The sequence below is a fragment of the Heptranchias perlo genome, unplaced genomic scaffold (genome assembly GCF_035084215.1).
Source record: "Heptranchias perlo isolate sHepPer1 unplaced genomic scaffold, sHepPer1.hap1 HAP1_SCAFFOLD_43, whole genome shotgun sequence".
NCBI lineage: Eukaryota > Metazoa > Chordata > Chondrichthyes > Hexanchiformes > Hexanchidae > Heptranchias > Heptranchias perlo.
Window position 1 is genome coordinate 11,994,509 of NW_027139442.1, and position 13,437 is coordinate 12,007,945.

General features: G+C 43.1%; 1 protein-coding gene and 1 long non-coding RNA gene across 2 annotated transcripts in view; both read left to right on the forward strand.

Annotated features, from left to right (window-relative positions):
- The window catches only part of LOC137312607 (zinc finger protein 271-like), a 62,375-nt gene that overhangs the window by 23,823 nt on the left and 25,115 nt on the right, over positions 1–13,437 (forward strand). The gene's annotated exons all lie outside the window — the stretch shown is intronic.
- Positions 3,330–12,140, forward strand: LOC137312643 (uncharacterized). The gene is made up of 4 exons (XR_010960767.1): positions 3,330–3,829; positions 4,206–4,292; positions 8,843–8,928; positions 11,525–12,140. It is a non-coding gene; the product is annotated as an uncharacterized lncRNA (long non-coding RNA).

The following is a 13,437-nucleotide window of genomic DNA, read 5'->3' on the forward strand; positions in this document are numbered from 1 at the left end:
CGATTCTATCTCCCCGCACATTCCCTCCCAGACGGGTTCAGCAGTTTATAAACACTTTCTTCCAGCTGATTTGAAGAATCTCATGTGTTTAGGTTTGAATTGTGATAGCGGCGGTTCTCCGCCAGTTTTACCCTGTCACGGACTCTCGCCCTGAATCTGGGAGAAAAAATGAACTGGGACTGGTGCCGAACACACGCCAGTTCCAGTGAGGCCCGGCCCGGACATCCCATTCTCTCTATTTTATTACAGACATTGGGGGTCGGGCGGGGATAGCGAATGTCAGCGAGTCACCAGGACCCTGGGTTTATTTGAAATGATTTCTATCTGAAATCTGAGCCCGGTCCCGGGACAGGAATCATCTGATTCCGGGATCAGCTCTTTTCTGAGAGACGTGGGTGGCTCTGAGAAGAGCCGTTGGGTTCAGATGGTCACAAGTTTCACTTGAGTTTTTACTTCTTTTTGCCCGCTGCTTTCTTGGGCTTTGCTGACTTCGGCTTGGGCTTGGCCCTCGGTTTTTCCACCTTCTTCGCCTTCGCCTTCACTGGCTTGGGGGTCTTGGGCATCTTAGCCGCCGGTTTCTTCTTAATTGGTGATTTCGCCGCCTTTTTCGTGGTCGATTTCTTGACCGCTGGTTTCTTGGCCGTTAATTTCTTGAGGGCTGTTTTTTTGGCCGCTGGTTTCTTTCCGGGAGATTTCTTGGTCACTTGTTTCTTCACCTTCTTTCCCACTTTTGCCTGGGTTTCCTTCTTAGCGACTCTGAAGGAGCCCGAGGCGCCCGTGCCCTTGATCTGCACCAGGGAGCCTTTTTCCACATTTCTCTTGATACTTAATTTGATCTGGGACCGGTGCTTCTCCACATCCAGGCCTTTGGCAGCCAGAACCTTCTTTATCGCGGCCAGGGATATCCCCTTGCGATCCTTGCAATCCCCCACAATCTTGAGGATCTGTTCGCCCAACGGGGGACCGGTGGACTTGGGTCGGGGAACCGCCTTCTTCTTCTTCGGAGCCTTGAGTGGAGCGGCGGCGGCAGGAGGAGCCGTTTCGGCGGCTGCAGTGTCTGTCATGTCCGGGACTCTGGAGAAAATCTCTCTGACAGTCAGAGCTGGGTCAGAAATGAAACGAGAGGCGGCGGCACAGAGCAACTTAAAGGCACAGAGCGGACGGGGCGGAGACATCCTGCTGTCAGCTCCCGGCCCCTCCAGCCTCTCTGTGTTTCTCTCTCCTCTTAAACTCCCCGATTCCAATTCAAATCGGGCACTCCAGAGTCCCAGACTAGCCCCTTCCTATATCTCACACCGGAATGTTTGCTGTCGAAAAACTTTCACCCGAATTAAAAGCACCAGTTTCGATTTAAACCCGTTTCATTGCTGCACTGATCGCGCTCTCTCACCCGATCGCTGACATGATCTCCGTTTTTCACCTGAAATCTTGAATTGATCTGAAACTTTACCTTAAATTTCCACTTCGGAGCTCGGCAGGGGAGGAGGGCGATCCTTTGACAGGGATTTTTTAAAATTTTACTCAAAAGGGACTCGGAAATCTGGCGATGAGTCCGGCCAAACAAACACAGTGACATTAATCTAACCCATCCGCCCCTTTAACACACTCTCTCTGACACAATGTTCACATCTTCACATTCACAGGACAAACTGTTCGCCAGATTGACAATTCCCGGGACAGGCTTTCCTCCCCGCTCGGCCTGTGCTGCAGATTCTCGGGGGTTAGTTGTCGTTTCCCAGCTCAGTAACTGTTAAACACTCCGAGCCCGGCGCTCCTCAGTGTCTGGTCCCCAGATTCAGGGGCAGGAGACAATCACAGCTGTGGATGTGATTATCCATATCTGGTTTTACATGATTATATTATTCACACTCAGCAATATGTTTGGTTGAGACGATAATACAAATTCTCCTCTCTGGGCTCCTCCAGTCTCTCTGTCTTTCTCTCCCTCCTCCTAAACTGACTGACAGACAACAGTAACTGGTGTTCTATCCGTCCCATTCTCAACACCCAGAGACGGCCAGTTGCTGAATAAATTCAACATTCATAGGCAGTCCAGTGTCAGGCCGTTACAGGCTGTTTCTCCCCACCTTTCCTTATTGGACTGGAGACTGATAAATGCACCGTCAGACCGGCTCATACATAATAGAAGGGACAGTGACCGTCTCACCAACAGCACCGGAGGTCTGTTCACAGACACAGAATTAGTCTTTACCTTCCAACAGGGTGTTCATATTACGCTCAATAACAATATCCCGCTTTCATGTACAGCGCTGGAGGGAGAGAAATACAGACGGACAGATGAAGAGACAGACAGAGACAGGCACACAGACAAAGTATCATTCTCACACTTCCTCTCAGTGTGTCCGTTTCACACTCAGCAAACAGTATCGCACCTTCGTGTACAGCGCTAGAGAGATACAGACAGGCAGAGTATCAGCCATACGCTTCCCATCAGTCTCTCTGTATCACGCTCAGCAGCAGTATTCCACCTTCATATGTTGTACATAAGAGAGAAAGAAACTGACCTGCAATGTCCCGTTTTCACCCAGTAACAAATTGGAAAATTCTCCATTCCAATTGCCATTCCAAGCTGGAGTGACGGAAGATGCAGTCTCATCTCTCACTGTTATTATTTCAGAGACAGACACATTATTAATCCCACTCTCAGGGACAGTGTCACGCATTTAACCCTCTCTTGCATGTTGTACCCTCTGCAATTTTGCAGCTCAGGGACCTTCTGTATTTCTCTCAGTGACCGAGAGTTTCACTCCGATTGAAATAAACTGGGACTGTAGCCGTCAAATATTAATCCTACACGATCCCAGCAAATACACCGACTCCCACTTTCCTCCCATGTTTCTCCAGGATTGGTTCGAGGAATCCGGACTCCAGATACGGAGTCACAAGTTTCTTTGTCAGTAAAGGGACCAAGAATGAACAGAACCAATTGGCTCATTTCACAGCCGCCCACTTTATCTCTGAAAGACTCTTTTCCATCAAAAGATACCGAGAGAAACAGCAGGGATGGAAACATCCAGTTTAACAGTAAGAGATTGTAAAGTCAGTCTGGATTCCAGCGTTAGTCACTGGTGGAATCCCATCTGTTTCCCATTCTGGTGCCTGTTCCTGCACTGCCTGTGGACCCCATTCCCTCTGACCTTTCCCCCAGACCCACTTCCTTTGCTCAGACTCTGAAAAATTCCAATTGGGGAAAGTTTCCATCGATTTTTGTATTGAGAATTAAACCAGATATCTGCGCATGCGTGACCCAGCCCCGCCCCCAGCGCTGATTGTTGGTGAGCAGAAGAGCGCATGCGCGATCCCCTCCCCCAGCTCGGCCTGTGAGCGCCATTCCCTCAGTGAGCGGAAGAAGATGGTTTAAAACAGCCGGGAATGGAGAGATCACGGCCCCCGGGGGAAGGGAGCAAAGAGCAGCCTCGTTACAGCAGCTCATCGCTTCGGGACCGTGTCCGCAGATGGGCTCAGAGATCGGCATTGAGTCCGGGGGAAGGTCAGGGGGAGTCCGGGGGCTGTTTGTAAGAGGCGGAGTGGATCAGGAACTGGTCCCTGAACATGGAGTGAGCGGGGGAAGGGAGAGGTCATTCTCGGGCTGTGTGTGTACAGGGTGTGTCCAGGGGAAGGGAGAGAGAATGGGAAGAACCTGCTATTTAAAACCATTGCTGCTTTCTCTCCCCAAACCAGTAGTGAATGTTCCTGGTTTAGTTCCAGTCTCACCCTGTTTATTGTTATTGGACAGTGAAGAGTGGAAACAGAGCCGGACATTAAGGATGTGGGGAGTTATACAAAGAGCATCTGTTGCAGGCACCAGGTGAGAAGTGTGAAGGACACATTTTAAACAGCGGTTGTTTGATTTCGGTTGAACGGTTCGTCCCATGGGAGAGGGGATTAGAAACCTGACGTGTGCAAAGGTCCCCGCCCCATCGGGTCGTCCCATTCATGGATCAGTGCAGAGGTTGGGTTGTGTCTGGATGTCACTAAATCGTTGTAAAATTGCCCAACACATCTGGTGTGCAGAAGCTGAGTGCTGCAGTACTGCAGTGGAGTCAGACACTGACACTGTTTGTATCACTGGTTCTCATTTGTGGATATTCAAAATAATCATTGACATGGATATTAATTCGAACACTTTTGTATTTTCTACCTCACTGGTTCTTGAGTTACAAGAGATAAATTTCTTCCTGCAGGCAAATCCTTGATGGATCCAGAATCAGTGTTATGTTTGCTCCACTTGAGGCACAAGGAACAGTGCAGCCAACTCCTTCTCCCACACAGTAAGTACATTATCACACACAGCGCACAGAGACACAGACAGGTCATCAGTTCCACAGTCTCAGACAGTCGAAGCAGTCAGTCCCACACTGATCCCAAGTTCCACAGACACATTTTCAATCTAACAGTCAAACAGAGCAGGTGAGGCAGACACTGTTCCATTTCCCCCGAGCTGAGTCCCGCTGACAGGTAGATACAAAAATCCCAGTCCAAGATCACACTATCAGATGGAAAGGCACTGTATCAATCTCACAATAGGGCAACATTAGCTACGAATTAAATACCAGATCGAAATCACACATGGCACCCGATTTAAAGGTGCAGAATGAATCCCAATAATGTACCCTGAGATTCCAATTGATTACTCGCCCAGAACTCTCACACACATGTGAGTTTATACACTATGCGAATGGATATTACATGTATCATGTGATACAAATTGCATACGAGTCCAAAACTCATGTACAGTATCAGATTAAAAATGCTGTGAGAGTGTAATCTGAGAAACAAATTAGATATCAGTTTATAATGGACTCATATTGTGAGATGTAAAGATACAGTATCAATTCTATTAGTACAGACTGAGCTATACATTATACGCCATTTGAAAAGTGTCACCATATCAATTTGAAAGATACATTATCTTTCACAATAGTACTCACAGAGATACAGATTTAATAGTAGTTCAAAAAGCACACAAATTATCTGATTAAAACCTACAGTGTCAAATCCTAAAATGTATCCACATTTACCAATTAAATAATGAGAAATATGATCTAAACATGAAGATATTAAAGCTAAATTTTTTTATGCCATAATGCAATCTGAGAGAATAATTACATACAGATACAGAATGAATCTCACACTCAGATATAGTACCAGAGACTGACAGATGCAGAAGGAATCCCAAACTCACATACAATAATAGACTGACAGACACAGAGCGAATCCTACACTCACATATGGTACCAGAGATGACAGATATAGAATGAATCCCACACTGGCATACAGTACCAAGGGCTGATAGATATCTAGTTAATTACTCACTCTCATAAAGTACTAGAGACTGACAGAAAGATAATGACTCCCACATTCACACAGTACCAGAGCCTGAGAGATACAGAATGAATCATACACTCACACACAGTACCAGAGACTGACAGATAGAGAATGCATCCCAAACCAACATGCAGTCTGAGAGGCTGCATATACAGAAAGAATTCAACACCCACATACAAGACTGGAGACTGAAAGAGACAGAATAAATCCCACACTCACAGTATCAGAGACTGCATATATAGAATAAATCACAAACTCACACACACTACTGACAAGATACAGAATGAATCCCACACTGACAAACTGTTCCAGATACTGAGAGATACAAAATGAATCACACATTAGTGCAGGCTGAGTAACATTATTTACCAGTCCAAGAAGTATCAGATTGAAAGATACAGTATCAATTCCATTAGTGCAGACTGATCTACACATTATATACCACTAAAAAAACTGATGCAGATTCAGACTGAAATATACAGTATTCCATTCATGCAGACTGAGCTACACATCATATACAAGTTCAAAAATGTCACCATATCAGTTTGGAAGATGAACTAATTCACAATTGTGTTCCCATCGATACAGATTTAATAGTAGTCCAAAAAGTGCCCACATTCTCTGACTATATTCTAAAGCATTTCATTATCAACCAATTAAACACTGGGAAAAATATGCATTAATTGAGCTATTAAAGATAAAGTTTTGAACACCATTCTGTAAACGGAGATACAAATTACATACAGATAAGGAATGAATCTCACACTCAGATAGAGGGCCAGAGAGTGACACACAGAATGAAACCAGCACTCACACAATGTAACAGAGACTGACAGATACCGAATGAATCCTACATTCACACACAGTAAAAGGGACTGACAGATATAGAATGAATCACACACACCCACAGTACCAGAGCCTGACAGATACAGAATGAATCCCACACGCACAGACAGTACTAGGGACTGACAGAAACAGAATGAATCCCACACTCACAGACAGTACTAGGGACTGACAGATATAGAATGAATCCCACACTCACAGACAGTACTAGGGACTGACAGATACAGAATGAATCTCACAGTCACACACATTAATGCAGTCTGAGTTACACATTACACATCAGTCCAAAAATCTCATAGTGTCAGATTGAAAGATACAGTATCAATTCCATTAGTGCAGACTGATCTACATATTATAAAGCACTACAAAAAACTGATAAAGATTCAGACTGAAATATACAGTATACCTTTCAAGCAGACTGAGCTACACATCATATACAAGTTCAAAAATGTCACCATATCATTTTGGAAGATAAACTAATTCACAATTTTTTTCCCATCGATACAGATTCAATAGAAGTCCAAAAAGTGCCCACATTCTCTGATTATAACCGAAAACATTATATTTTAAAATGTATCATTATCTACCAATTAAACACTGGGAAAAATTATTGATACATTGAGGTATTAATGAGAGAGTTTTGAACACCATACTGTAAACAGAGACACAAATTACATACAGATAAAGAATGAATCTCACACTCAGATAGAGGGCCAGAGACTGACATGCAAATTGAAAACAGCACTCAAACAATGTAACAGTGACTGACAGATACAGAATGAATCCGACACTCACACACATTACAAGGGACTGACAGATACAGAATGAATCCTACACTCACACTCATTACAAGGGACTGACAGATACAGAATGAATCCCACACTCACACACATTACAAGGGACTGACAGACATAGAATGAATCACACACTCCCACGGTACCAGAGACTGACAGATACAGAATGAATCCTAAACTCACACACTGTAGCACAGACTAACAGAGACAACATTTATATCACTCACAAACAGTACCAGAAATTGATAGATGCAGAATGAAAGTCTCCCTCACATATAGCACCTGACACTGACGGAAACAGACTGAAACGCTCATTCACACAAAATACCAGGGACTAACAGATATTGAATGAATCCCATACTCACACACAGTACCAGAGACTGACAGATACAGAGTTAATTCCACACTTATACACAGTACCTGAGACTGGCAGATACAGAATTAATCCCACTCTCGTATACAGTGCCACAGACTTGCAGATACAGAATGATCCCAAACTCATATGTAGTGCCAGAGACTGAGAGATACAGAATTAACACCATGCTCACACTCAGTACCAGAGACTGGCAGATACAGAATGAATCCCACACTCACACAGTATCAGATATTGACATGCAGAGTAAACCCCGCTCTCACACACAGTACTGGAGACTGACTTCTGCTGGACGTAAGCGAGAACTGTAAAAGAGCGGAACAAATTCACATTTTATGTCGTGGTTACAGAAATCGGACAATGTGCAACGTGAGGAAAGGTTCTCTCTGTAACTTCTACTCCCGTATTTTTGCTCGTTTTGTTATTGAAAAATGATGACAATTGTTTCATAATAAAGTTTTTGTTTCACTCATTCGATAGTTGTGAATTTGCCCCATTATATTTCACTGTACATTGCACAGTATTTCTCTCTGATTTCTCAGGACACGATTTGCATTGCTCCTTTACCACATTTAGACACTTATTTTCCAAGCAGTATGTGGCCTCCTTATTCCCCCTGGCAAAATGCACCAGCTCACACCTTTCTATATTGAAATTCAATGGCCATTTACACGGCCGTTCTGCAAGCTTATTTTGTCGTAGTCTTCCTCAGTATTGACTACACCCCCTAAATTAATTAAAATCATTTAATACAGCATTACAACCAATGTTTTATCGAAAAAATGTTCTCCATTCCCAGTTTTTCTAAATCCCACCCGTGCAATATAATGTGAAGAATGAGTTGATCTTCTGTCCCTCTCTCATCTGTAAACTTCAATGTCCCGGGTTTTGGGGACATCTACTGGCCGGAAGCAGAACTGCAACAGTTCGGAACAAATTGCTGAAACCGGACAATGTGCAGTGTGAGCGTGTTTGTGATTGGTGGCAGGTATTAAATCTGATTTTTTAAACCTGCCCATTAACCTTTAGTGCTTGTTATTGAAGAGTAAACAGAGCCGGACAGTAAGGATGTGGGGAGTTATACAAAGAGTATCTATTGCAGGCATCAGGTGAGAAGTTTGAAGGACACATTTTAAACAGTGGCTGTTTTGTTTCGGTTGAACGGTTAGTACCATGGAAGAGGGGATTAGAAATCTGATATGTGCAAAGCTCCCCGCCCCATCGGGTAGTCCCATTCATGGATCAGTCCAGGGGTTGGATTTTGTCTGAATGTCACTAAACTGTTGTAAAACAGCCCAACACACCTGGTGTGCAGAAGCTGAGTGCTGCTGTACTGCAGTGGAGTCAGACACTGATACTGTTTGTATCGCTGATTTTCATTTGTGGTTATTCAATATTATTATTAACAGATATTAATCTGATCACTTCTGCATTTTCTACCTCACCTGTTCTTGATTTACAAGAGATACGTTTCTTTCTACAGGCAAATACTTGAAGGAGCCAGAATGAATGTGAAATTTCCTCCACCCGAGGCAAAGGAACAGTGCAGCCAGCTCCTTCTCACACACAGTAGGTATATTCTCACTCTCAGAGCACAGAGACACAGACAGCTCATCAGTTCCACAGTCCCACACAGCAGAAGTAGTCAGTCCCACACTGATCCCAAGTTCCCGAGTCACATTTTCAATCCAACAGTCAAACAGAGCAGGTGAGGCAGACACTGTTCCATTTCTCCCGAACTCAGTCCCGCTGACAGGTAGATACAAAAATCCCAGCCCAAAATCACACTATCAGATTGTCAATTTCACAAAAGGGCAACATTAGCCATGAATTAAATACCAGATATCCCGAGATTCAAATTGAATACTAGCCCAGAACTCTCACACACGTGAGTTTAATACATGCAGTATCCATTCGAATAGTGTATCATTCAAATACAAAATGAAGGCCGAAACTCATGTACAATATCAGATTGAGAATTGCTGTGACAGTGTAACCTGAGAAACAAATTAGATACCAGTTTATAATATACTCACAGTATGAGATTTAAAGATACAGTATCAATTCAATTAGCACAGACTGAGATACACATTATTTACCAATTCAGAAATGTCACCATATCAATTTGAAAGATAAATTATCATTCACAATATTACTCACAGATTTACAGATTTAATAGTAGTCCAAAAAGCACACAAATTATCTGATTAAAGCCTCCAGCTTCAAATACGAAAGTGTATCCATATTTACCAATTAAATAATGAGAAAAGCTATTCAAACATTAACATATTAAAGCTACAGTATTGAACATCATAATGTAATCTGAGAGAATAATTATGGACAGAAACAGAATGAATCTCACACTCCGATACAGTACAGAGACAGACATGCAGAAGGAATCCCAAACTCGCATACAGTACTAGAGGTTGCCAGACACAGAGTGAATCCCATACTCAAGTATGGTACCAGAGATGACAGAAACAGAATGAATCCCACTCAGGCATACAGTACCAAGGACAGACAGATACCGAGTTCATCCCAAATTCTAATAAAGCACTAGAGACTGAGAGGTAAAGTATGAATCGCAAACTCACACACAGCAGCAGAGACTGACGGACACAGAATGAATCCCACACTCACACACAGTACCAGAGAATGACAGATACAGAATGAATCCCACACTCACTCACAACACCTGAGACTGACAGATACAGAATGAATCCCACACTCACTCACAGCACCCGAGACTGACAGATACAAAATGAATCCCACACTCACACAAAGTACCAGAGACTGAGAGATACAAGGTGAATCTCACAGTCACCTACATTAGTGCAGGCTGAGTTATAAATTACGTTCCAGTCCAAAAATCTCAGTGTCAGATTGAAAGATACAGTATCAATTCCATTAGTGCAGACTGAGCTGCACATTTGAAATCACGACAACAAAACTGATACAGATTCAGACTGAAATATACAGCATTCCATTCATGCAGACTGAGCTACACATTATATACAAGTTCAAAAATGTCACCATATCAATTGGAAGATGCACAAATTCACAATTGTGTTCCCAATGTAGATTTAATAGAAGTCCAAAAATAGACGCCCACATTATCTTATTACATTTTTTAAAATGTCATTATCTACCAATTAAAACTGGGAAAAATTATTCATACATTTAAGTATTAAAGATACAGATGTGAACGCCATCCTGTAAATGAAGATATAAATTAGATACAGACTCTTATTTTCCATGCAGTATGTGGCCTCCTTATTCCCCCGAGCGAAATGCATCACCTCACACCTTTCTATATTGAAATTCAATGGCCATTCACAAGGCCGTTCTGCATGTTTATTTTGCCCCAGTCTTGATCAGTATTGACTATATCTCCGAAACAAATTACAAGAATTTATCACAGTATCACAACTAGTGTTTGCTCTAACAAAATGTACTTGCAGCTCGTCTCCATTCCCAGTTTTTCTAAATCCCACCCGTGCAATATAATGTGAAGAATGAGTTTATCTTCTGTCCCTCTCTCATCTGCAAACTTCAATGACCCGGGGTTTGGGGACATCTACTGGCCGGAAGCAGAACTGCAACAGTTCAGAACAAATTGCTGAAACCGGACAATGTGCAGTGTGAGCGTGTTTGTGATTGGTGGCAGGTATTAAATCTGATTTTTTTAAACCTGCCCATTAACCTTTAGTGTTTGTTATAGAACAGTAAACAGAGCCGGACAGTAAGGATATGGGGAGTTATACAAAAAGCATCTATTGCAGGCATCAGTTGAGAAGTTTGAAGGACACATTTTAAACAGCGGCTGTTTAGTTTTGGTTGAACGGTTAGTCCCATGGGAGAGGGGATTAGAAATCTGATATGTGCAAAGGTCTCCGCCCCATCGGGTAGTCCCATTCATGGATCAGTGCAGGGGTTGGGTTGTGTCTGGATGTCACTAAATTGTTGTAAAACAGCCCAACATACCTGGTGTGCAGAAGCTGAGTGCTGCAGTACTGCAGTGGAGTCAGACACTGACACTGTTTGTATCGCTGGTTTTCATTTGTGGATATTACAATGATTATTAACAGAGAGATTCAATTGATCACTTTTGTATTTTCTACCTCACCTGTTCTTGAGTTACAAGAGATAATTTTTCTTCCTGCAGGCAAATCCTTGAAGGGCCCAGAATCAGTGTGATGTTTCCGACACCCGGGGCACAAGGAACAGTGCAGCCAGCTCCTTCTCACACACAGTATGTATAGAGTCATAGAGTCATAGAGTTATACAGCACGGATAGAGGCCCTTCGGCCCATCGTGTCCGCGCCGTCCATCAGCCCTGTCTACTCTAATCCCATATTCCAGCATTTGGTCCGTAGCCTTGTATGCTATGGCATTTCAAGTGCTCATCCAAATGCTTCTTGAATGTTGTGAGGGTTCCTGCCTCCACAACCCTTTCAGACAGTGAGTTCCAGACTCCAACCACCCTCTGGGTGAAAAAGTTCTTTCTCAAATCCCCTCCAAACCTCCCGCCTTTTACCTTGAATCTATGTCCCCTTGTTATAGAACCCTCAACGAAGGGAAAAATCTCCTTAGTATCCGTCCTATCTGTGCCCCTCATAATTTTGTAAACCTCAATCATGTCCCCCCTCAGCCTCCTCTGCTCCAAGGAAAACAAACCCAATCTTCCCAGTCTCTCCTCATAGCTGAAGCGCTCCAGCCCTGGTAACATCCTGGTGAATCTCCTCTGCACCCTCTCCAAAGCGATCACATCCTTCCTGTAGTGTGGCGACCAGAACTGCACACAGTACTCCAGCTGTGGCCTAACCAGTGTTTTATACAGCTCCATCATAACCTCCTTGCTCTTATATTCTATGCCTCGGCTAATAAAGGCAAGTATCCCATATGCCTTCTTTACCACCTTATCTACCTGTTCCGCCGCCTTCAGGGATCTGTGAACTTGCACACCAAGATCCCTCTGACCCTCTGTCTTGCCTAGGGTCCTCCCATTCATTGTGTATTCCCTTGCCTTGTTAGTCCCTCCAAAGTGCATCACCTCGCACTTTTCCGGGTTAAATTCCATTTGCCACTGTTCCGCCCATCTGACCAACCCATCTATATCGTCCTGCAGACTGAGGCTATCCTCCTCGCTATTTACCACCCTACCAATCTTTCTTAATGTAATCTGTCAGTATATTATCACTCACAGAGCACAGAGACACAGACAGGTCATCAATCCCACAGTCTCACACAGCAGAAATAGTCAATCCCAAACTGATCCCAATCCAACAGTCAAACAGAGCAGGAGAGACTGACGGAATTTCTATTTCACAATGACTCAATACCGCTGACTGGCAGATAAATAATTCCCAGTCCAAAATCACACCCAGTATCAGATTGAAAGGCACTGTGTTAATCTCACATTAGATCAGAATTAGCTACAAATTAAATACCAGATAGAACTGACACATGGTACTGATTGATAGGTACAGAATGAATCACAATAGTGTACCCCGAGATTCAAATTAAATACCAGCCCACAACTCACACCACATTATGAGTTTAAAGTTGCAGTATTCATGCCAATATTGTACACTGAGATACAAATTAGATACCAGTTCAGATGTTACCCATATTTGACTCACATATATGTCCAAAAACCTCATAGTGTCAGAATGAAATGTACAGTTTCAATCCTATTGTTGCAGATTGAGCTACACATTATATACCAGTCCAAAATTTGCATAAAGTATCATACTGGAAGATACAGTATCAATCCCATTAGACTGAGGTACACATTAGTTACCTGTCCAAAAATCATATTTATCAAACTGAAAGGCAGAGTATCAATTCCCTTACTGCAGACGGAGGTTCACATTAGATACCTGTCCAGAAATCACGTACAGTACCATACTGAAAGAAATAGTGTTGATTTAATTAGTACAGACTGACCTACACGTTACATACCAGTACAAAAATCTCACACAGTTTCAGACTGGAAGATACAGTATAAATCCCATTAGTGCAGACTGAGGTGTACATTAGATACCAGTCCAAAAGCCACATTCAGTGTCAAAATGA